This window comes from Peromyscus leucopus, chromosome 7 (assembly GCF_004664715.2).
Source record: "Peromyscus leucopus breed LL Stock chromosome 7, UCI_PerLeu_2.1, whole genome shotgun sequence".
Classification (NCBI taxonomy): domain Eukaryota; kingdom Metazoa; phylum Chordata; class Mammalia; order Rodentia; family Cricetidae; genus Peromyscus; species Peromyscus leucopus.
In genome coordinates, this window is record NC_051069.1 from 16,337,231 (window position 1) to 16,362,807 (window position 25,577).

At 52.9% G+C, this 25,577-nt stretch overlaps 1 long non-coding RNA gene across 1 annotated transcript in view; it reads left to right on the forward strand.

Moving 5' to 3' along the window:
* The window catches only part of LOC119088318, a 148,366-nt gene that overhangs the window by 109,530 nt on the left and 13,259 nt on the right, over positions 1-25,577 (forward strand). Inside the window, exon 4 of the long non-coding RNA XR_005091949.1 lies at positions 5,769-5,943. This is a non-coding gene — a long non-coding RNA (uncharacterized LOC119088318). The remainder of the gene's footprint in view (positions 1-5,768; positions 5,944-25,577) is intronic.

A 25,577-nucleotide genomic window follows, 5' to 3' on the forward strand; every position in this document is an offset into this window, starting at 1 on the left:
TGGTCCTGCCCCCTGCCCCACCCACTGTGGGAGAGCCCTCACAGGAGAGGCCCCACGGCCCCTCCCCCCAGAGGCAGGCACTTTGCCTATTCGGAGGATAATTCCCCATTATACAGAGATATTTAGCCTAATAGAAGCCGACAGATCATTCAGGGCAGTAATGTACTCCAGCTTCAAGCGGTTAGTTTCCTCAGCCTGAACTCCCAGATTAAAGACTCCTTGCCCGTGCCCGCCCCACACTGGTGCCTATGACCTTGACTGCGGTGAGGGGGTACGTTTCTCCCTCTCTGTCTCCCTCCGCTTGTTTTGCTGGTTTCTCTCTCTCTCTCTCTCTCTCTCTCTCTCTCTCTCTCTCTCTCTCTCTCTCTCTCTCTCTCTCTGTCTCTCTCTCTCTCTGTCTCTCTGTCTCTCTCTCTCTCTCTCTGTCTCTCTCTGTCTCTCTGTCTCTCTCTCTGTCTCTCTCTCTCTCTCTCTCTCTCTCTCTCTCTCTCTCTCTCTCTCTCTCCTCTCTCCCTCTAAAAAGGGATTTTCTTCTTAAATATTCAGCCGAAAGACTATTGCTTAAACCCTGCGCGCTCTGGGGACAGGCTCATTGTGTTCAGCCGCCATCCATCATGGGGCCTGGCTGGGCCAGAGCACTGGCTCAACCGTGTGGTGCCCGAGGACATTTGGTGGCTGGACCCTCTGGTGGGGCACAAGCACATGGAGACTGACAGATAGCCTGGACCCTCTCTGCCCAGCTCCAGGCCTACAGAGACCTGGCATGCTCTCTTCTCTGAGTGCTGGGAACCCAGGATCCCTGGATACTGAAGGAGGAGTCTTCTGAGTTGGGACCCCCAGTAGCCTGTGACCTGCTGGATGAGGGAATTGGCAGCTGGGGAGCCCTTCCATATGGGCAGGTTCCTGCTTCTTCCAGGCAAGCATGGTAGGATAATCTTGGGGATGGGAGTTGGGAAGTTCTCTAGGTGAGATGCCACTGAGGGATCCTGGGGCTGCTGTGCTATAGGACCCTGGGCTGATCTCATTTCTTCTCTGGGACCCAATTTCTCATCTGCTAAATGGGATGATACATTTTAACCTATTTGGTCCTGATGCAGGTGAGGACTGAATTGGAGAACAGGTGTTCTAGAGTACAGTGATGTGACTGACTGCTGTCCTGGGCACTGATTGATTGGAGAACAGGTGTTCTAGAGTGCAGTGATGTGACTGACTGCTGTCCTGGACACCGATTGATTGGAGAACAGGTGTTCTAGAGTGCAGTGATGTGACTGACTGCTGTCCTGGACACTGACTGGAGAACAGGTGTTCTAGAGTACAGTGATGTGACTGACTGCTGTCCTGGGCACTGATTGATTGGAGAACAGGTGTTCTAGAGTACAGTGATGTGACTGACTGCTGTCCTGGACACTGATTGGAGAACATGTGTTCTAGAGTACAGTGATGTTCATGACTGCTGTCCTGGGCACTGACTGACTGGAGAGCAGGTGTTCTAGAGTGCAGTGATGTCACTGACTGCTGTTCTGGGCACTGATTGATTGGAGAACAGGTGTTCTAGAGTGCAGTGATGTGACTGACTGCTGTCCTGGGCACTATTTTGCTTTCAGTGTCTGTCACACTCACTTTGACACATACAATCTAGCCTTGATTTTGTGCATAGATGGAATTTAAGAAATGTATGACAGTAAGCAACTTTCCTGTTTAGGGGAAATCCCCACCCAACATGTGGGCATCCCAGATTCCCTTGTAGACTTCGGAGACAGAGCTCACTCTTCCTTACACAGGACAGGGGTCTATAGTCCTTTCTCGCTGGGCCCTGCTCTACTCTCTCTGGCATGAATACCACACTGCTTTGTCAGAAACCTGGAGTCCTGTCCAGGCCCTGGAGGCTTCTGCGAGGGACATCAGCGGTGATGTCTCTCTGAGCAGACCTTTTGATACAGTGATGGGGCATGGCTCTTTGGAGGTGGCTGGACCATTTTAAGAGCTGTTGTAGGTGCTGGAGAGATGGCTCAATGGTTAAGAGCACTGGCTGATTTTTCTGAGGGCTCAGGTTCCATTCCCAGCTCCTGCATGGTGGCTGAGAACCATCTGTGACTCCAGTCCCAGGGGATCTGGCGCCCTCTTCTGGCTTCCGCAGGCACCAAGCACACACGTGATCTACAAGCATGGGAAACACATATTATAAATAACATAAAATATACGTAAAATAAATAAATAAAATTTAAAAATAAGTTTAATCAGAGCGCTGTGGGGACTGGTCACCAAGGCCCCGAGAACTCTAAGCAACCAGGCTCCACTCTGCATCTGGTTCTTGGAGCTGCTCATAGGACCCACTCAGACCCTAGAAAGTCTCCTGCCTACTTTGCCTATGAATATAGCAAGTGGAGGGATTTGAGCAAAGATTGTTCCCTTCCCTCTGGGCCCTCCTGGACTGGGGTCTACCATGAAGGCGCCATCGGAGTCTGTCAATCGTGTTTCTGGCAGGACCTGATAGCCTCTGGGAGGCCAGTGTGGCCCATCCCCGCCACCTCCATAAGAGCAGAACCCCGTGTGGTGTGCTCACTCACAGGCTCGGAACTGACTATTCAACCACTGAGCTTCCCAGCCCCCACGTTTCTGTTTTGTCCATAAGGAAGTCATGCAGGCCCTGCTTGTGCCTGCCGGAGGTCTCTGTCGTTATTTGATACACATCTCTCCATGTGAGACTAGAGCAAACCGTACAGGCTCCCCCAGCTGCCTTTTCAATGTTCTGCATAGCATTTCTAGAACTCCTTAGCATAGCTTGGAAGCTAACTAGCCCAAGCCCAGGTGGCCTTTTAGCCCCCTATAGGGAACCAGCGGGGCTGGGTACTGATAGTTAGAGATGTCTGTCTTCTCAAAACCTTCCATCCAGCTTTTGACGGTGGTGGTGTGTCTGTGTGGTCAGGGAACAGAGCCTTTAGACATGAGATGGCCAACCCAGACCTACCCCCGGCAAGGGCAGAGCAGGCAGGAACTCCAATCTAGGATGCTCCATGGTCCAGCTCAAAACTCTACCCCTTACTGCCTCTTGCCCTCAGCCTCCACATCTTCCCCATCACCCCTGCCTGTCCCTTCTCCCAGGCTCAGCCAGCACAGTCTTCAACAGGCCCCTGCTGGGGCTCTTCTAAGCCATCCCATCTGGTCCTGTCTGAGGACTGGCTTGTCTCCTGTCAGTCAGAGGGTGAGGATCACTGTGCCTTTTCCTGTGTTCCCTGCACAGGATGAGGGAACAGAAAGGGGGCTCGGGAAGGAAGATGCACACACCCCGCCCCCCCCCCCGGGGAACTGAGACTCAGGAGGGGTAGGCGGCTCCATGGGTGTTGCATCTGCTTGTTATTTTTCAGAGTTATTTTTACGTCGGTGGTCCGGTTGTAAGAGCAGCGTGTGTCTGTGGATGTGGCTCTGGACTCACCCTCTTCCTCTTGTCTCCTTACCCCGCCTCCTCATCCCAAGCATCAGACAACTGCTGTTGGTGCTGCTGAGGCGGGTGGCCTCCCCCTCTCCAGCCTTGTCCCCTCCTCCTTGGGTGACTGTGACAGCAGCCCACTGTCTCCCCCCCCCCGTCCCCCTCCTCCAGTTGGCAGCTCGAAAGGACTTTTAACAATGAAGGAAACATCATTGCACTTATCTGGTTAAAGCCCTCCGGTGGCTTTTTCTTACATTTGGGGTGGTAGCCAAAGCCCCCACCTTGGCCTTCAGGGCCTCAGCCGCCTTGCAGCCTCACTTCCTGAAGCCTGCGTTCAATGTGGCCCCCTTCAGGAAGACCTCCCCTGACCCTCTGGCTAGAGCAGCTCCAGCCCTGATCCTGCTGCCCTCCTCTTGCTGGCTGTTAGGATTTCCATTGCATCCGGCTCTCTTAGCAAGTGTGTGTTTGCTTCTCTGCTCATCTTCTGGCTTCATGACGGTACCAGGCTCATCTGTCCCATGCCCTCATGCCCTCCTACATTGCAGGTACCTACAGCACACCTGGCACCTCGTACTTCTTCAAGAGCATTTTGTGAATGAACAAGTAATGCAGAGACAGAGAAAGGAACGAGCGGATGATGAAGCTAACTACACTGGCAGTTGATGACTCTGTGTGTGTGTGTGTGTGTGTGTGTGTGTGTCTGTCTGTCTGTCTGTCTGTGTGTTCCTCTGTGTGACTGTGACTCTCTCTGTGTGTGTATGACTGTGACTCTGTGTGTGTGTGTATGTGTCTGTCTGTCTGTGTTCCTCTGTGTGACTGTGACTCTGTGTGTGTGTCTGTCTGTCTGTCTGTGTGTTCCTCTGTGTGACTGTGACTCTGTGTGTGTGTGAGACTGTGACTCTGTGTGTGTCTGTCTGTGTGTGTGTTCCTCTGTGTGACTGTGACTCTGTGTATGTGTGTGTGTGTGACTGTGACTCTGTGTGTGTGTGACTCTGTGTGTGTGGGATGAGAATCATCTGCCCTTTTAACAACAGGCTCGGGAGCCCTGTCTGGCGCTCTGCCTGTGTAGGTAGCTCACAGGTGTGGGGTACATTTGCTGTTCAGCCACGTGACATCTTTCACCTCTCAGGCCTCCATTATTACCTGTGGACTGATGCTGTCTGGTTGGAGGCCATGGCCTTCGAGGTCACCTGTGCCGGCAACGACCTGACGCCCTGGGGGAAGGGCGGGAGTCTGGTGTGGATGGCAGTTCACCTGGGCATTCTCTGCTGAGTGCAGGCCCAGGGCAGGAGGCTGCTGGGGGAGCGGCCTGCATCTCGCTCCTGGGAGGCAGACTGCACTCAGAGTCAAGGTCCCTACATGCAGTCGTAGCTTCAGTGGATAAGTTTTCATCCTCCTGTGTGTGTCCTTGTGTTTTCAAGAACTTTTTTTGATACACTTACTTCTTGAATTGCTAACTTTCAATTGCTATGTATTTTTCTATGAAATAAAATTGAGATGACAAAAAAAAAAGCCTACTCCATCTCAATTCTACCATGTCAAGGCCATGGCGGTTCCTGGGCTTTTCCTGTGAAGACAGGCCTAGCTAGAATGTGGCACAAGGGGCTCTTTCCATTGGTGGCTGGCTTCCTCCTCTCACCTGTAAAAGGGGTCACTCCTTCCTTTTTAATGCTGCCATCATGGCAGGGGAACCAGGTGGAGAGGTCTCCCCATTTGCAGAACCTTGGTCTCAGTGCAGAAAACGCTATTGGGCATGCAGATCTGGAGGTACCTCCCGGGGCCTAGTGAGCCCCAGTGAGCTGTGGCCCTGCGATTGGGGGCCTCTGTCTTTAGGTCTTCCTATAGGGCCAGGACAAAAGGAGACAGCGCTGAGCTCAGAGCCAGCACCCTGAAGAAGGAATGACTTGTCAAGGGCCAGCAGCTCTGGAAGGGTCTGTGTGTGTGGCCACCACACCCTGTCTCTCAGCCAGAGTCTCTGCCTGGAGAATGTGGGGCAGAGGGTAAGGGACCCTTGGAGTGACCCCAATCCAGGAATGAGTCAGTAGCACTGTATGAAGGTACAGCCTGTGGCCTTCTGATTGCTCACACAGGAGGGTCTGGGGAGCCCTGGCTCCTCCCTCCCTTCTTTCGGGGGGAAACCCTTGACTGGAGGCTCTCCTGCCGCCTGCGGAACCTAGGAGTAGGTAGAAGATGCCAGGCTAAGGAAGCGAAGGCAAGCCTGGCTGATCTCACCCCAGATTACACTGTTAGGCCAACATTGCCGCCCCACTTCCCAACCCCTCCCCCACCCCAGCCCCTCATAAGGCCCCTACAACTCACTCCTGCTTCTCCTCTTTTCTAGGGATCCTAAGGCAATGTCCTGGCTGTCTTGAGTCTGTGGGCTGCATAGCCTCCTGCCCAACTCTCGGGGCTCTGACCCTGTCCAGCCCTGACCAGCCTCAAGCTGATTCTTGTCCCCACCTGGTCTGGGGGGCTCCTCGTGCGTCAGGGCTCAGCCAAGCACTGCAAGAGTTACGGTAAGTGCACCCCAATCAGCCCTACTCCCTAGCTCTAGGGATACCTGAGTGTTCTTGGCCCTGGAGGAGAAAGGACACTTCTGTGAACGCTCCTTATCAGACTTACAAGTCAGGGTTGGGGAAACCCTGTTTCGGGGAAATGAAATTATCAGCTCATGTAGCCAGTGTCTGGTGGTAGGGTGGGCTCCTACCAGGCAAAGCTTGATTCAGTGGTTCAGACATTGTGAAAAGACTCTGAATTCTGAGTGTGGCCTTTATGCCCCTTTCTTGGTGACAGCCGTATTCTTAGTGGCATTTGACACAATCCAGGCCAGGGTATTTCTAGATTTAAGTCTGGGCTTGAAGAATGAAATCTGCTTTCATGACAAAACAAATTAAAGCTCTAGAATTGACCTCTTGGTCCTCATTGGCAAGATTCGGACCATCCTGAGTCTTCAGCTGGGTCCACAGATCTGGAAGACACTGCTGGCCTAGGGGGCCGGGGGTCTAACCCTTCCGCAGTTGGGTAACCAGGGCAGAGAGAAGGCTGTTTCTCAAAGAAATCTTGAACTTTGCTGAGGAGACATTATGACTGAAGGGGGCAAATAATACATGGTTATTGCAGACAGAATCTACCCCAACTGGACAGCCTAAAGCCAGACCAAACGGATAGGAGGATGCTGTGGTACCTCAGACGAATCCCGATACCTCTTCTCTGAGTTTCGTTTCCTCATCTGGCAGGGCCACCAAGAGAGCCACCTGACATCTGGCATCTGGCAGGAGCCTAGGACACCCTTATTCTCTTCCTCTTCCTATTTTGGGGATGTGTTGAGACATCCATGTTTTCTTCAAACTTAGAAGGATCGCTGGGGAAGTGTATGGGTCAGCATTCCTGCAAGCAAGGCTTGAGCCAAGGATTTGTACACATGAGATCTGCAGAGGGCAAGGTCTCGGGAGAAGAGGGGGGAGGAAAAGGGAGGTTGAGGCAGAAATGGGAGTCTATTGGGTCATGTTCTTAGGTAAAGTCCAGCCGGTCCTGCGGCATAATTCAGGACCATCCCTGGATAAGGAGCCAGGCTCCCCACTCTGCATTAACCAGCCATTAGCCAGCCACGAGGCCCAGCATTGCTCAAGGAGGAGTGCCCGTTTGAAGGCTATTCCTCTGGAGAAGGGGAGCAGTGAGCTGCTGCAGGCCTCTCTGGACCTGGGAGATGGGGTGCTGTCCCCCTCTGCCTGGTTCCCAGCAGCCCTTCTCTTTCCTGTCCTTCTTATGTCTTCCCGTGTTCTCCACCCTTGTCCGCTTTTTAAGGCGCGCTTCAGGGCCCTTCTCTTCCAGGGAGTCTCTGCTTGCTGTTCCAGCCAGCGGCTATCTCCAGGGGTCCATGTTCGAGGACAGAGGTGCAGTGAGCATCTCCTCACAAACACTCCATTGACTACTGTGTCAGTGACAAAGTCTATTGCTCTGCTTGCCTTGACTGCTAGGGAGCTCACAGGCAAGGTCTAGCTTTTTCTACTAAGCCATCAGGAAACAAGCATTCAGTAAACCTGTTCCTGGCTTTGCCTTCACGTCTTTTATTCATTGTCCTGCTATCTTGGTTTCGAGCTGTGCGGCTGACATTGCTCTCCGCAGCCTTGCACTCTTGAGGAAAGAGGTGGGGGCAGAGATGACCAAGGGGGGCTGAAAGTGAGGCATGCTACTGACTGCAGACAAATGCCAGTCCTTGACCTTCCCAGAGGCAGCCTGGGAGGAGGTCTCTCTGGTCCAGGTCCAGGCTCAAATCCAGGAGACAGACACCAAAGCCTGACAATGGGGGCCCCCCGTCCAGTGCCCACCCTGCCCTCTGTGGCTTAAGAAGATCATTGTTCTGTTCCCAGCCATCCCCTCCCTCCCTGGCTTTATCGGAAGCTAATGAAAGAGGCTGGAAACCCAATCCTCTGGTAATTAAATTTACTTAACGGGTATTCAAGTGGAGTAATGAGAAGTTTAATGCAGTGATTAGATTTTTCTTTAATTAATTAAAATGAGAGCTGTGTGTCTTGCCAGCAAGCCAACTTGACCCCGTGCTTGAGAGCAACCGGCAGGCAGTGGGGGACTTGGCTGAGTAAGTAGGGGCTCAAGGTGGTGGCATCCCCGGCCCTGGCACAGCTGACCTCAGTAGTGATGCCTGCTCAGGCCAGTCACCCATTCGGTGCTTGTTTCTGAGCTGGGGGAGGGCTAGGTCTGCACCCGAGGCCGGAGGAACTAGGGGTATCCACCTCCAAAGAGCCAACACAGCCATGTGACGATCAGACAAGAGAGTCAGCAAAGCAGGTTTAAAAAAAAGAGTTTCTAGCACCTTGACAACGGAAGTGTTGAGAGTGGGTACCTTCTGTGTGTCCAGCCAGACCCGGGTTAGCGCTGAACCATCTGTGCCAACAGAGGAAGTGGATTAAAACGGAGGAGAGTAGATCAGGCTAAGTGGATTGGGGCTCAAGGTGGCCCTGGTGACCTGCAGAGCACTGTGCCTGGGCATCTGTTCCAGGAGCCTGGTCCTCTTTGCTGTTTTCAGGGAAACGCTTCCCCCCCTGAAGCCACCTTTGCTGGGATCTGCCACTGGTTGGGGCACAGCGGCCTGGGAATGCCACCTTAGTTGTGTGGAGTGGATGTTGGATAGGCCTAGCCAGAGCAGCACCACTCGGAAAAGGTCGGTCAGGCCCGAGGCAAGGTATGCTGCCACCAAGCAGTGGGCAAGTGGTGAGGAGTCCCAAGGACTCAGTGTCTTCCCTGCGCTGGCTCCAGCCCCATGTGAGCCAAACTCCGTGGTGCATCTTCCAGCGGAGGAGCGGGTGCTGGGGTGGGAGGACTGAGTAGCCCTGTTTGTCTGTCCTCACTGCCAGCTCTGCCGCTTGTGGGCAGGACTCCCGTGCCAGACCCTGCTCAGAATGGCCTAGATGAATCAGACATGGTCCCTGCCCACAGGACTAGTGAGGGAGGTGGGAAAAAAAAAAACCAAAAAAACAGGAACAACAGCGCTGAGTGATCAGAGCTGGGGTGGGGGCGGCCTTGGGGCTGGGGTGGTCCGTGCATCTGTGTTTGAAGCATTGGCTTGGAGCAGGTGGGAGGGCTGGAGGTGGGGGTAACAAGGGAAGGAAGAGGAAGAGGAAGGCACCCGTGAGAGGCTGGGGCCCCCCGGGGAAAATGACTCTTCCTCGGGACTAGCTGTGACCCTCAGCTCCCCGTGAGCCAAGGTACTCCCGTGTGGGAGGGCTGGCAGAGTGCCTGGCATTGGGCTGGTAGTGACACCTTTACTAAGAAGCCATGTGTGTTTCCTTCCTAGAAGACTTGGGGACAGGCAGGGTATTGTGTGGTGATGCTCATCTGGATACTGCCAGGCCAGGCTGGTGTGTGCTGGGTCTGTGGCCTCCAGGACCACACACTGGAGTACACTCACTCTGAAAGCATGGAGTCGGGTACCCTCTTCTTACCACCTGGAGGACACAGCTGGGCCTAGGGTGCCGGTCAGAGAGCCTGGGCCGTCAGGCTGGCATCCAGAGTTGGGTCTTTGGCCTGGGGAGGGGAGGGGAGCCTCAGTTGGGCAGAGGTGGGGTGTGGAGCTCAGAACATGGCGTTAGCCAGAAGTGAGGGGCCTTTTGTCCCCATCCTCTGCTTCCTCTGCCTCCCAGATCCCACCCCTCTGCATCCCCTCATCCCTATTTCCCTCATCCACGCCCATCCCTGAACATTTAGGAGTACAGAAGTCACCCATGTGAAAAAAGGCAAGCCAAGAGAGGGGTGCGGGGACCTGCCTCCAATGTCACACTAAGGGACAGAATCTGAGATCACATTATCTTGAGTTCTCTTCCTAAATAGACAGTTCACATTTTCCCTGGGGCAGGGGCCTTGAAGGGCATGTGCTCCCCCAAGCTCGCTCTTCATAACAGGCACCCCAGGGAGCAAGAGTAACCAGATGGCCCACCTGCCCTCAGTTGTTTCTTTTAACCTTCTACTGCCTAAGAAGCCAGGTCCATGAGTCAAGGCCCTGGGCTGAGGTCAGATCTTCCATCAAGACACTTCCTTCCTTCTCAGAGTGTTTTTCCACCATTGCCCCTCTCCAAAGGTGCCTAGCATTCCTGCTGTATCCTCATGGCTTCCCACCCTGCCTGTTTTCCAGCCAGAATCAGGGCTCTTCCTTGAGGTCTTGCATGTTCTGTAAGTGCCTCTCCTCCCAGCCCGCCATGGCTCTGGGGTTCCAGCTCTGTGAATGCCTCTCCCCATCCTCTTCCATGCACACCCTCAGTAGCCAGATGCCTCCTTCGTGGCCCCTGACTGCAGGCACAGTTCCAGGCACCTCCCGTGGGCACCATCTCACAGTTACCTCTTGGGCTTTGGGGCAGTCTCTTCTGACACATCAGCCACATGAGGAGTGGAGGTTGTCGTTCGTCCCCGGTGTCCTAGCCAGGTGGTCCCCTGGGCCTGCCACACAGTAGACACACAGGATGTAGCTGAGGTTCCTTCACACCCATCATCCCCTCTTCTTGTGCCCATGGTTTTTCTTCTTCTGTCCTGGCTCAGTGGGTCCCTGATAGTGGGTCCGTCACAGGGTTCAATCCCTCTTCTCTCCAGAACTTTCTAGGGAGGCTGCAGGCTTTCTGTTTCAGCTAACTTCCTTGCACACCCTCCTACCATGCCCAGCCGTGGGGGAAGGATCAAGACAAATGTCGTCAGGAGCTCTCAGGCAAGCCTTAAGGCATAGAAGGCCCAGAACCAGGGGATCCCCTGCCTGGGCTGCCGAGACAGGTAGAAAGCTACACAGGGCAGTGTCTGGCCTCCTTTAGCTGTTTTCCTAATCCTGGCAGCGTGACCATGAGCAGGTCCTGCAACCTCGCTGTGCGTGGCCTTCCTCTTCTATTAGAGGGGCAATGTCAGGCTGCTACAGGTAGTTGCTACACGGAGGGGTGAGTCAGTACAGCATCAGGCCTCCGTGCACTCAGGACACAGCCTGCATGCCCCCCCCCACTGCTACTGTTGCAATGGCCTGAGGGAGGTGTCTGGGGTGGTCTTCAGGAGGAATTTCGGAAGATGGGGTCATAGGAGCAGCAGCGTGAAAGGGGACTAGGCGAGGCACACAGGCGGGAGAGGACATACCAGGGGGAAAGCAGAGTTGGCTGATGAGAAAGAGCTGCAGCCATGTAGGAGTGTCCTCACATGAGAAAGCCCCCCTCACTTTCTCTGCCAATACCTCACCGCCATTGGTCAGTTGTATCTCCTTCTAGAACTTTACCTGTGTGCCTTTACAAACATATTCATTGTGTATTATCTTAGAAAAGAAATAGAATCACATCCGTACATCATTCTGTAAGCCCCATTTGTCACTCACCAGTGTGGGGGAGCATCTGCCAGCATCACAGCACAAGTCTACGGTGTTCTTTTTAATCGCTGCCTAATATTCCCTTGTTTGGACATGGTGTAATTTATGTAGCCAGTCCCCGGGTGATGGATACTTAGGTTGTCTCCAATTCCTCACTCCTGCAAACAATGCTTCAGTGAATATCCTTGCGTATGTATCTCGCTGACACATAGAGGCATTTCCGTAGGATGGATTTCTAGGGTGGAGTTGCAGGGAGGAGGGTGCAGACGTTAAGTTCCGACAGCTCCATCGCTCTTCTGAAAGATAAAGCCTGCTCCTGCCCATCCTTGGTGAGGGGGGTGGCCGCCCCACCACCTTCCACACCCAACACAGTCGGTCTTGTTAATTTTTGCCAATCTGGAAAACACCTCCCCGTGGTTCCAGCACTCACTTTGTACCTTCCCAACGAGGCCATCTTTTCATGTGGTTATTGGCCACGAGCGCTCCTTCCTCTGTGAGTTGATGCTTTAGATCCTTTGCCCATTTTTCTTTTCTTCTTGCCTTTTTCTTATTGATATAAAGGAGCTTTTAGCACATTAGGAATGGTCAAACTTTCGTCTGTTGCTTGTGTTGGAAATATTCTCCCCAGCCAGCCGTTTGTCTTTCTAGCTCTGTTTCTGGCATCTTTGGCCATGTAGAGGCCTTACATCTTTATTTAGTCGTCTGTCAGGCTTCTCTGGGCCCCTGAGGCACACGTCTGGCTTGGAGAGACTTCCTGTAAGGCTTTTTCAGGGGAGCAGAGACAAGGTCAGATGGGATTGGGATGGTCCTTCTGGCTGCAGCTGAGACCCTTGTGCCGGACAAGACTGGGCGGGGGGGGGGGGGGAGCGGGAGAGGTTGAGCTTGAAGAGGTTGTTCTAGAACTGACTGGCTGTGGGGACAGGGTGTAATGGTGAGAGGGAAAGAGAGAGAGCATAGTGATCGGCGTGGACGCTGAGTGGCTGGTGCCACCACATCAGTAGGGGACAGGACAAGGGAGGGAGGTGTGTGGTGTGTATGAGTGCTCACCTCTGCAGGGCACAGACATATGAGCACACACATGTACACATGTGCATGCCGTGCACATGCTTAGAGGTTCTGGATAGTGTTGCATCTGTACTATGGCCTGGTTGGGGAGGGTGTCTAGTTTTGTAGAGTATGTGTATCACCTCTCTCTGTGTCTCTGTCTCTGTCTCTCTTCTCTGTCTCTGTCTCTCTGTCTCTGTCTCTCTCCTTTCTCTCCCCTATCATAAGATACTTGGTTTTTCCATAAGTAACTAGTCCCAGACATTATGTTACTCACTGAGGGTCATAGAGCTACTAAATGGTGCAAAGAAGTTTTTTTTTTTTTTTTAGGTAACTCTGACCCAACCTCCCCCACACAGAATTCCTGCCGTGGCCTCTCTCATTTCTAGTGTGGCCAGCTGGAATCATCAGGGACTCTTGAGGACAGTTATGGAGCCTGTGTTTGATGTGTGGCTCTGTTCTTCTGAGACAGTTCATCTTTTTGTACTTCTGTCCTCCATCCTGAGAGTGGGACACTCGCGGTGCCCACCTCTTCGGGTGTCCGTGGGCAGTGTGAGTCAGTAGGCTTAGCACAGGGCTGCATCTGTGGTGCATCTGTGGTGGCCATGACGGTGGCGATGACGGGGCTGGCAATCGATGGCTTCGCCCTTTGCCTTTGTGCTGGCACGGCCCTTGCCTCCTCCTGTTCCTCCACCGTCAGCCTCGTTCCTGCCCTCAGGACCCCTGGGGATCTTGCCACCCTTTGCCTTGAACCTTTGTCCTCTGCTCTTGGTCTCAAACCGTTAAAGTCCAAATTGCCAGGAAAAAAAAAATCAAAGGAGAGCCGTTAGGGTCTCCTCTGGGGCTTCTCTTGAGGCCACTCTGATCAGGTGTTCTTGGCAAGCCTGTCCATTCATCCATCATGACCCAGTCTCTGAGAACCAGACCATGAAGTCCAAGGTAAAGACAGAGAGTTTAGCTGCACAGTGTCTGAGCTGACCCAGTCCGGCTGCTCTAGCCCCAAGCCAGTCCTGAAACCTGACCCCGGGAAAAACTCCTCTCAACACCCCTAGCCAGGAGTCAGAAGCAGAACACATGGTGAATTCAGGGTACAGCTCCCCACGCACACCCATCTGGGCGTATCCTGTGATCTCGAGCGTGGCTGCGAGGTCTCTCAATTCTAAGAGTTCTCAGGCCCGCAGCAGGTGAAAATGCCAGTGCTCACGGAATCACCAATGGAGCGTTTTTTTGGATTTCCCACCCAAGTAGGGAAAGCCTGGGGAAGAAAAGTGGTCGTTGCTGCTGCTGGTGTCTCTGTTATCCAGGTCAGTCTGTTCACCAAAAACAGGGTGGGATGCTGGCCTGGAGAGATGGCTCAGTGGTTAAGAGCACTAATCAATTTCCAGAGGCCCCAGGTTAGATTCCCAGCACCCACATGGCAGCTCACAACTTCTGTAACTCCAGCTCCAGGGAATCCAGTGCCCTCCTCTGACCTCTGAGGGTACAGCAGGCATGTGATATACAGACCTACATGCAAACACCATGCACATAAGATAAAATTTAAAAGGTGTTGGGATGCCATTTGGTCTTCCCAGGCTGAATGGCCACATCCAACAGGATTCGTCAGTTCACAAACAGCCATCTCTGGAAGCCCTGTCTCCAGGTCCCTGGGATCCCACTCAACCTACCCTTTGCTCCAGGGGCATCTTCACTTTAAACATCCTCCATGCCCACCCAGTCCCCAGCACCTTCCAGACCACTGCAGGGTGCTTTACAGACGATGCCCTGGTTTGCAGCACCCCTGGTGGAGTTCGAAGCCAGGTAGGCCTGGGGATGCATGCATGGGAATCAATGCCCAGTCACGTGAGAAGCTGAGTTTACCTAGAAAGAGCTCACAATAGAAGAGTCTTTCTAACAGCCTATGAGGAGCCAAATGGCACCTCCGATTTGAGGAGAGAATGTTCCACTACACTCTTGTCTCGCTTCTTAGAAAAAAGTGAGAAGAGCCAGGTGGTGGCGGCGCACACCTTTAATCCCAGCACTAGGGAGGCAGAAGCAGGTGGATCTCTGTGAGTTCGAGGCCAGCCTGGGCTACAGAGTAAGTTCCAGGAAAGGCACAAAGCTACACAGAGAAACCCTGTCTTGAAAAAGAAAGAAAGAAAGAAAGAAAGAAAGAAAGAAAGAAAGAAAGAAAGAAAGAAAGAAAGAAAGAAAGAAAAAGTGGGAAGGGCAGGGAGTGTGTGAACTTCAAGGCCTTCCGCTTGAGTGCCTCTACTGTGCATGTTATCTTGGGGTGGGGGGACAGACTCTTTCCCCGTTCGTGCTCCCACAGGAGCACACCGCATCTAAAGTGATAATTGCCAAGCAAAGCGCCAATGAGTTTGAAATATAAGCCTACAATTAAGTTAGCAGTATCAAAGCCCTATGGGTTTCTCCTTTTCCCCCATGATCCACTCTGGGCAGCTGAGTTGGGGTCCTGGAGTCTTTCTGAGAGCTGGCCCCAGCTCCAAGGCCAGGTGGCCCCCTGCAGGGTGCCCTGGCCTTTCTAAAGTCAAGTTCAGACCTTTGTAGAGTCCCGATGCATGGCATTGCCACCTTGCCTCATCTCCTACCTCCCTGACCATGTGGGGACACCCCCACTAGGAGCCCCACTATGGGACCTGGGCACTCCTTTCTTGTAGAGAAGAAACCCCACAGCTGACCACTGTGGTGGTCCCCCTCAAACTTCAGATATTTGGAGGCTTCAGAGAGACCTAGTTCTGCACCCAGAAAGCTATCCTGGGAGACCAAGGTCCAGGGCCTGTGCTACACAGTAAGAGCCTTGGAAACTTGGAAGCTCAGGGTCTTGGTGTTCCCTGCCTCTCCCCTCTGTTAGCATGGAGCACACACTCCAGGGTGGGGAGCTGAGGGAGCGTGGGTACACCCAGCCACTTGGGGCCCGGCCACCAGAAGCTCTACCTTGTAACCCTGCAGCTTTACCTGTGGCCTCCAGTCACTGTGTGGGGAGTTGGTATGTGGCGGCGGTGGGGGGGGGGGGGGACACGGACGGGACGGGGACACAGCAACAGTAGAGGTCAAGGGGTCACGCAAAGCTCTGAAATGCTTTGTGGTCCAGTAGTGTCACTTATTGCTTCAACTCACGGCCTGTTGGCCTAAGCATCTTTTGTGTGGCCCAGACAACTGTGGAGAGCAGACAGCGTGTGCTTTCAGGGGAACACACGTTGCTCCCAAGGGTCACTGTCAGAACAACAAAGGCCAAGGCTGTGGCTTCCTGTTTGTTTGTCCTGCCTACGGTTTATTACATGGCTGGTGTGGTCTGGCTGGTGTGGTCCGTGTAACGTCCTGATGAGGTCACTGATTCTGAGTCCTGAACACCGGAATGGAAGCTTGGCTGTGCCTCTTGTCACCTGTGTGTCCGTGGGCTGATTTCCTCCTTTGTGTCTCTGTTTTCTCCTATGCAGAATGAGAATCCTGGAGGGTTTGGGGTGCAGTTCAGTGTAAGGGGCTTGCCTAACGTGTTCAGGGGCCTAGGCTGTATCCCCAGCAATACAGAAGAAACAAATCAAGTGGGACTGTGGACAGCATCTGTCTCTCAGGATGGTTATGAGGCTTAGATGAGCCAGTGTTTGCAATGTGCTAGAACAGTGCCAGCCACCGCTGCCACCACCGTCCAGCACCAGGTACTGATGGGGCAGGTGGGGATCAAAGGGGTAAATAAATAATTAAACTGGAGGCTGGAGAGAGGGCTCAGAGGTTAAGAGCACTGTCTATTTACCAGAAGGCCTGGGCTTGATTCCCATCATCCACACGGAGGCTCAAAAACAATCTGTAACTCCAGATCCAGGGGCTCTGACTCCCTCTTCTGACTCCATGGATACCAGGCACAGTGATGTGCAGACATATATGAAGGCAAAAGACTGACACATAGAATAATCAAACTAAGAAGAAAGTTTCCTATAAGGTTGGTGCTAGAAAATGAATGAGGCATGAGAGAAGATGTTCATGGCCATTAACTCAAGGGGGAGGCGGGGGAGATGGGAACAGGTGGGGGCAGAGGGGGAAGGCACAGACCACAACCGCAGTGAGATGCTACTACACTGTTGTGACCCTGACTCCTTAACACAGCAACATTATGAAGTGTCGGAGAGGACGCAGAACCACTGGGACACTCAAAGTTTGCTCATGGGAATGCAAGATGATATAGCCACTTTGAAAAAAAAAAAAAAGCCATGGCAGTTTCTTACAAAGAAAACTTACCACACAACCTCACAATGCTACTGCCAGGTACTCACCAAGAGGAACAGCTTCACGCATGTAAAAACCCATCTGAATATTTAGAGTGGCATTATTCATAGTCTACAAAAACTGGTTAACAACACAAGTGCTCTTTAGCTGGTGAGTGGATGAATAATGGAATACTACTCAGCAATAAAGAGGAACAAGATTCTGACACAAGACAACACAGATAAATCTCAAAGGCATTGTGTTAAGTGAATAGAACCAGACGTGAGGCTCCACACCGATGTCTATTTGTAGACGCTGGAGAAAGCAAAACCACAGGGACAGAAACAGGTCACTAGTGGCCAGAGGTTAGGGAGACGTTGGTTACCAAAGGACAGCCCATGGACACTGGGGTTGAATTGTTCTCTACCTTGATTGTGGTGGTAGCTACATGCCTGTTCACAGTTGTCCAGACTCACGGGAAAGGGTAAGCTGCACTGCACTGCACGTTCATTATACCTTGATTCTATGTTCTATGAAACTGTGGAAACAGGGACAGATGACATGCATGTGGAGGAGGGAAGTGTGTCGTGGAGGCCTCCACACCCTCCTCACTCGGTGGTCAACGGCTCGTTGAGGTGGTGCCTGCGCTGAGGTGGAATGACAGGGCCTGAGGGCCGTGTTCTGGGTACCACTGAGGAACAGTGACTGAGGCACGGGTGTGATCACCTGGGAGAGGAGAGGAAGGGAAACAGGGCAGGGATTAAGAGGAGGGTGGGGGTGCCACACAGCACGGGAAGGTGTCCCAAAGGAGGAGGTCGGCCAGCCACAGGCTCACGGACCCACAGACCAAGGCAGGAACACTGGTGGTCAGCAGTGGGGGCCTCACTGTTAGTGTTGTGTGTGTGTGTGGGGGGGGGTGGATTAGAAACCAGACATCCTGGGTGCTGAGGGCTGAAGACAAACTGGTGAAGCTTCCAGCAGGCGGGAGACAGACTTGCCGGGCAGTGTGGGATTGGTGAAGAGGACTGGAGAGCAGGGGCTGTCCTTCTGTGCGCTGCGTCAGTAAGGCCAAGGTGGGCCGACCTTTGCAATGCCCTGGGAGGCAGTGGGGAAGAAAGGGCTGGACAGGGCGTCTGTGCTCCTAGGCTGTGGTCACCCAGCGTGGGTACTTGCACTCCAGTGGGTTAGGGAATGAGGATGGAGGCTGCTGTCCAGAGGCCTATCCTGTGCAGCGTGGAGCCCTGCGGGCTAGGCAGTGGGGATCTGCCCAGGGCCACCCACTCCAGGGTATCACACTAACCTCCCCGTTCTTCCCCTACAGTGCATGCCGAGACCCGCAGGCTGCTGTTCCCCGGGCCTCTGGCAGCTCCTCTGACTGCCTGTGCCATCTGACCCAGGTAGGGAGAGGGCAAGGCGACTCTCTGTGCCTGGGCCGTTCTTGGGTGTGAAGGCTCAGTGTGAGGTCCAGGGTCCCGATCCAGACAGCCCTCAGGGAGTGAACCCTGGCCATGGCAGGAGACCCAGGCTAGGGCTTCAAGTTCCTGCAGCAGGTGCTTCCTCCGAGAGGCCCAGCTTGGCTCTCGGATCTGGATGCCACGAACACCTGCCAAGCACACTCCCACCACAGGATGCTCAGCTCCCGAAGCTCCTCTGCTATCACTCTGGCTTTTGAGTGCTTGGTCCCACAGCTCTTACCCGGAAATTCCCAGCTCTCTGGACGGCTCCTTCCTTGGTGGGGGGCCGGGTAGGGGAGCTTCCCTCAGTCCCAGGAATGGCCTATCCATCCCCGGCTCTGGCCATCCTGAAGCCAGAGGCGGTTGGCCTGCTTAGGCCACAGGCGTTGGCCCCCACGCTCTGAGACTGAGATCACAGTTCTGGTCCTGAAGAGGGCAGCAGGATTCGCGGCTTTCCCTTTCTGGTCTCCTAACAGCAGAGCTGGGCTGAGGAGGTCATGGGGCAGGGCTAGCTGGGCCTGTGGGCCTGTGAACAGGGCTGTGAGACAGGTGTGGAGCTGTGAAGGGAATCGGGAACAGAAAGAACCCAGGCTGCCTGAGGTGTGAGGTGGAAGAGAGAGGCCACAGGGATGAGACAGAGCAGGGTAATGGGGGCCTTGGAACGGCTTCCTTCTGCATCCATTTGTACTAGGTGGAAGCGTCTTCCCAATGTTAAAATAGTACGTCTCCTACCCAGCCATCTACCTGGGTAATTAAAAGCATGCAGTTGGAGCCCTTCTTCCCAGGGACTGACAAACCCCTGCTATGGCATTTGATACTTGTCCTTCTGAACTTTCTTCCATGCGCTTACAAATGTATTTTAAAGGCAAAAATGTATGGTCATACCAGGTGTATGTCTCCATCATCGTATTTTTTTTTTTTTTTTTTTTGCCAAACATTGTGGACCACCCAGATTTTATCCATGGAAATCTTCCCTTTCGTATCCATTGTATAAATGGTCTGTAAATTCTTCATCAATTATTAATTCTGTCAGAGCCATTTAGGTGGTTTCCCGCATTCGGCTATTTATAAACCTCACTCAAGGAAGCTCTGGGTTTGTACATCTGTGTACACTTGCACTGTAAGACCTTCAAGTTGTTTTTGGAAGTGGCCTACCCAAGTCAGAAAATGTGTCTATTTCCACATTTGATCTGTTCTGTATAGCCAGATACCCTTTGGGGAGGCTGGACTGCCTCACACTCCCACAGACCACGCACAAGGCTGGCCTTCCCAGCTACCATCGTTAGCAGTCGCTTGCAGTCCTGCCAATCTGACAGGAGAAAATGATTTCACTTTACATTTCTCCAGTCGCTAATGATATATGTATCCGTTGACCATTTCTGAGTCTCGGCTGGGGAGTTGCCTCCAGGTCATTTCTCTCTACCCACCTCCATTTATTCAGTAGATATTTGCTAGGTACTTGCTTGGGTCGAACACTGGTTTGGTTAGGAACGTAACAGTGAACCGAACTGACCCCAAATGCCTTCTCCGTTGAACTTAGGCTTTAAGGGAGGAAAGCAGGGGGAGCTGGAGAGATGGCTCAGTGGCCAAGCGCACTGGCTGCTCCTCCAGGGGACCTAGGTTTGATTCCCAGCACCCACATGGTGGCTCACAACCATCTGCAACTCTTGTTCCAGGGGATCTGATGCCCTCTTCTGGACTCCAGGGTACTGCATGCACATGGTACACAGAAATACACAAAGGCAAAACACCTACAAATGAAATAATTAACAAAACAAAACAACACACACAGCAGGAGAGGAGTTTTGGTGGCCTTGATAATATCAGGATGTGATCCTCCTGCCTCCACCTCCCAAGTGCTAGGATTACAGGAATGGGCCACTATGCCCAATTCATGTAGTACATGTCAAGAAAGTATTCTACATCCCCAGTCCCATAGTATGGCTGGCCTTCTCTGCCTGTGGCATCATTTCAGCAACTCAGAAGTTTGGGATGTTGGATTTTCAGATTAGGGGTGCTCAATCTGTAGCCAGAAGGGAAGGAGACAAAGCTGCAGGGAAGGACCCAGCTCTGGAAAGAATGGATCACTGTGTACAAGAATAGATGCTCCTTCATTGGATTTTCCTTTTTAAATTTCCAAGTGATGCGGGACAGGAGAGTATCACCCAAATGTAGGGCCTGTGTGAGTGCTGGGCCTAAGTGGCATGCCTATGATCCAGTCCTGACTACGGACATGTAAAGGATATGACACCACCAGACCCCCATGGGGAACTGTGGGGTTGGCAGAGGTTCGAGGCTGTAGCTCTGGGGACAGTTTTGAGCTGGGGACACAGATTTGTGGTCATCATCTTCAAGATCGTATTTACTGCCTTGAGATTAAGTGAGAGCCCAGCAGGAGTGAGCAAAGACAGGAAAGAGGAAGCCCAGGACCTCCGCTGGCTAGAGGCTGGGAGAAGACAGCAAACAAGGGCAGCTGCTAGGAGCCCAGGGATGGAGAGAAAGACGCATTGGTGTGTTCTCCTGGAGGCCAAAGGCAGATGTGTTCTCAGGTGGGCTGGGAGAAGGAGGGGGATTCAGTGAGACCCCATCAATGGTTGGGGAGCAGGCAGAGGCAGTGAAATATATCTCATTGATTTGTGAGAGGTTAAGAAACTTAACTCTTTGGTTTGTATTGCAAATAGTTTTTCACAGATTGTTTCTTGTATACTTTTTGTTTCATTTAAATTTATGGTTTATTTTGATCCCTTAAAGTTTCAATATTTTCCTGTAGTCTAATATATCACTCTTTTTCCCCTAAAGTTTCTGCTTTAAAAACAAAACAAAACAAAAAAACAACCAAACCAAAAAAACCTGTCCTTTATGTTTTCTAGTTGTTTATTTGACTATATTTAAATCGCTGGCGTATCTGAAGTGTGTGGTTTGAGGTAGGGACCTATAGTAGTTACTGCTCTTTGCTGAGATAAAACACAAGCAACGTAGAGAAGGAAGAGTGTATTTTGACTTATGGTTCCAGAGAAAGAGTCTGAAATCTTGGGACATCACGACAGTAGGCGGACACAGCATGTCAGCAGGAACAGGAAGTGAGAGAACTCATGTCAAGCACTAACAGGAAACAGAAGAAGTGGGATGAGGCTGTGAACTCTGAAATCCCACCCCCAGAGGGGAACTTCCTCCAATAACTGCACCTCCTAAGGGTCCCACTACCCCTCCCCAACCTGCTCCACTTACTGGTGACCCAGTGTTCAATATGTGGGGACACTTCTCATTCAGACCACAATAGGAGGTGGCCGGTGAGGAAAGGTCCTTTCCTCCTGTGCCGCAACCTTCAGCCTCTGCCAATGTGCCCAGGCCTCATATCCATCATTCTGCCGTCCTGTTGACCTTTGCCTGGGAAGAGACTTCGGGAATTGGGACAGTAGACTCCGTGGTTGTTGGGGGGCAGTGTGAGGAGCAAGGGGTGGGGAGGCTGACAGGACAGAAGGGAAGTCAGGGACTAAGGTGCTCTTCTGTGCCCAGGACACGGCCTTAGCTTCACTGAGGTCAGATGGCAACACCGTCTTGGGAGGTTACTATTCTACTCATCAAGGAAACTGAGGCTCAAAGGGTACTTCATATCTCAGTTAGTAGGGTCACCTTCTTGGGATGCTTCTAAAACCAGAAGATCTATACCCTGTTCCTCTCAGAGAGGTGGAAGGTTCCGGCACCAACTGCCCCCTACACCCCCCCCCCCTTTGCATCCCTGTCTGCCATTTGGCTAGGTTGGGAAGGTTTTCCCATTTCCAAAACCAACCCGGAAAGACCAAAATACTCCTGGCAGGGAACCACACCTCAGCTTACAGCTAACGTCTTCATTATCAGCTCACACCTCTGAGGGGTAGCTGGCAGCCAGCGGAGGGTACTGAGTGGCGCCTGCCGAGGTGTATCTGGGTTAAGAAAGACTGTCGAGTGCGGCTGGCAGTTCACAGCCTCGGGGCTCTGCCTGGAGAGGAAGGCGATTGGACCACGTGAGGGGAGGTGGAGTGGGGCTCAGAGAAGGCGCTGGCATCCATTCGGTACTTGCTACGTGCAGTACCAGGAGGGGCCTGTTTTGTGTCCGGAAGGTCAGAAAATCAGCCACCGATGATCCACCCTGGACCCAGCTGTCAGTCACTCAGCTGAGAGCCGTCTCCCACACCCACAGTTCAGATCTGTCCTCCAGCCCTGAGGAGGGGGAGGAGAGAGTGTGAGCCATCTGGAATCTCCTCCAGGTCTCTGAGGGCCAGACCACCTGCCCTGCCTGGAGAGTTAAGGCTTGTTTTTGCCTTCAGAGTCAGGTTCAAGGTAGACACAGGATCAGGGCACACTGAAGAAGGCGGCTAACTAAGACAGCCCTGGGTATACAGTGGTCTCATCCCGTTGCTGTTGCCACTGTGCTCTGGGGACAGAAGGAGGGGCTGCTTGCCCGAGTGGGATTTCCCCTCTCCCCTTACCTCTCTGCTCATGACTGACCTGTGTTGTAGGTGTATGTATAAAGGTAACCAACGTCCACCCCTCTCCCTATGCATTAGACTCTGGCTTAGTCTTGCTGGGACCCTGAGACTAAAAGCAACCTCTCTCTCTCTCCACTACGCCACCCCTCCTTGCCACCCATCCCTCTCCTGTCCCTCTCCTCCCCTGGCCTGGTGCTCCTTGATGGGTGACCAGCCACCTTGCTTCTAGCTGGAGGCCTGCCGGGTCCCGGGTCAGCCCGCAGACTAGTGCACTCAAGTTCCCAAAAATACTGCATGTGCTCAGGGGAGGAAACCCTGGGGGTGGGCAGGAAGTGAGAAAGGGAGACTTCCGGGGAAGGAGGAAATGCCTGATACCTGAGAGCAGGGCTAAGGAAGAATTCAAAAAGAGTTTATATGAGCAAAAGGTTAGAAGTGGCTGGGGGACACTCACCTATAAAAAGGGGCCAGGCTAGTGAGCAGGCTGGATGCTGAGGCCACAGGACAGAAAATAATCTGCCCCTCTGGGTCACCACTGAGTATTGCCTCCAGCCTGTCACCTGACTTTAGGGCGTGGACTAAAGCCTATGAGCATCATGAGCTGTGTCTCTGGATTGGTGCCAGCCCGGGGGTTCACAGCACATGAGTGTCCCCTGGGTAGTGTGTTGGTGTGGCCGCTGTTCTGGCCTAGTGCCTGCCCTTGGTGGGCAACTCTAGGACCATGCCTGAGTCTTGGGCTCCACCCTTCAGGGGCTTCCATGCCTGGAAGGGAGACGAAAGTGTAAGCAAGAGGCAGAGTATTAAAGGCCCCATGTGGGTATGTTTGTTCCATTTTAAGCAACTTGTTTAAAAAACAAACAAACAAAAAACACTGAGATTCAATTCTTATACCATAAAAACCACCGTTTTGAAACAGATAGTTCAGTGGTTTTTAGGCTATCCATAAGATTATGCAGCCATAGTCACTGTCTAATTCTAGGGTGTTCTTATCACCCCAGAAGAGACCCTGTACCTATGAGCACGGCCTCCCCATTGTCCTCTATGTTCCCTGGTAACCACTAATATAATACATTCTGGTTTCAAGTAAGAATCACAGGCACGTGGGGCGCTCAGCACCACTGTTTCCTGTTCCTCTGTCGGACTGTGCACCAGCCTTGGGGTGCACCAGACCTCTGTTCATGTTCACAGCTGCACAATGGGTCACTACACGCGCCACACCTGTTTATGTGCTCGTTCTGGGCGTTGGAGTAGTTTTGACTTTGGAGCTGTTGTGAACATGTGTGCACAGGTCTTTATTGGAAACCTTGTCTGCAGTCTCCTGGGTCTGTTCTGAAGTGTGTCTTTGCTGGCTCTAAATCTCGTTTACTTCGGATGCGCGTTGGACGTAGGCCCTAGAGCGCCGACACCCCTCTCCACATCAGCCCTTGATTGCTAGCCGGCGATGGAGGGTACATTCTGGATGCCCTGAGATGGGGGAGAGGGCGTTCTAGAGGGGATCCCCCTGGGTTGACCCTCATCCCTGGGAGCATATTCTCTGAGTTGGGAAGGGAGGAAGTGAGTTTCTGAGGACAGGATCGAGGCCACCAGGCCTAGCCTCTGCCTCGCTTCCTCCAGCGGCCCTCTCTGCTCAGGCAGCTGAGAACCTGGACAGGCCTGGCCAGGAGCTCGCAGGGCTGTGCAGAACCAGAGGCAGGGCCAACCCTTGGGTTCCTGCTCTGCCACTTAATAGGTAATTATACCCTGACATGCACAGAGGCGAAGAAGGGATTTTCTGTGAAGCAAAATCTCCCGTGAAATATTCAGGCCACGCTGGGCTTCGCCTCCCAGCCAGCCTAATCACTGCCGCTCGGTTTGCCAAGGCTAGAGAGGCCACGTGTGCCTACGGGCAGCATGGGGCTTTTTATTTCCTTCTCAGTAGAGAGGGCCTCAAGGGCCAGTGAGAGCCCAGCTTGGAGCCTCGGATGCTGTGTGTGTGTGTGTGTGTGTGTGTGTGTGTGTGTGTGTGTGTGTGTGTGTGTGTGTTGTACACCAGATCATATATATGTGTCTCCCTGTGTCTGTGTGTTTGCGGTATGTTTTTTGAGTGTATATTTGAGTGTATATCTGGCATTTGCCTCTTTCTTGGCCGTATATGTTCATAGAACCTGAACATGTATGTAAGTAACCCTGATCATGCCAGTTCATATGTGACCATCTGCGTTTCGCATGCTTGCTGTCCGGCCATCTCAGAGGCTTCTCAGTGAGCCTGTTTTTTTCTGATCGCACATATGGCATTCTTAGGCTCTCTCAAGCAAAGGGCTGCCCTGCGGGTGAGTTTGGTCAGGGTTTGTGTATGGTCAGGAAGTCTTAAAAGCCCTCCCAGCTCCCAGGCTCAGGGGCAGCAGACTATCATCGGTGTGGGGACTGTCAGCGTCTAGTTAACTGTGATCACAGTTCAGTACTTGATTGAGGGCGTTAGTGGTATTTGCTTCTGAGAGTTCATTAAATTGGGACATGCCCGTCCCCTTGTTGGTGGCCCTGGCACCTCTGCTTCAATCCCTGTCTGCCCCAGTCCATAACCCTCCTTCATTTGCCTATGGAGCACCCGCCCAAGGCTTGGCTCTGGCCCCTCCATTACACAATATTGCAGACAAGACTAGAACTATTGTACCCATATGGCAGAAGGTGAGACTGAGGCCTAGAGAGGCTGAGACAGGCCTGCAGTCCTGATAAATGGGGCCTGGGGCAGATGCCCTTTCTGGTGCAGACCCAGCTCTGGGCCCTTGGTAGAGAAGACCTTGCCTAGGAAATGGGTGACCGGAGCTGGCAGATGCTCCCCTCTCCACAGTGAGCTCTCCTTCCTCCCGCCCTTCCCCACAGCCAGGCTCTCCTTCCTTCCCTCCACTCACAGTGTCCGGGAGAGATGGCCCCAGCAGTCTCTTCACCTCTAGCAGGTGGTCCCAGGACGGCCACTCTCTCACTGATATTTCTGCATCGTGACCGTAATTAGCAATTCTTCCGGACTGAGCCCCGTCTGGCAGACAAGAAGAGGAGCTGTGGCTTATGAATGTCAGCTGTTAATGTCACACTGGTGCGCTAACCGGGGGCGGGGGCTTAAGGAGGGGGAAGTGAGGGTCTGATCTGAAGAAAGCCAACCCCTC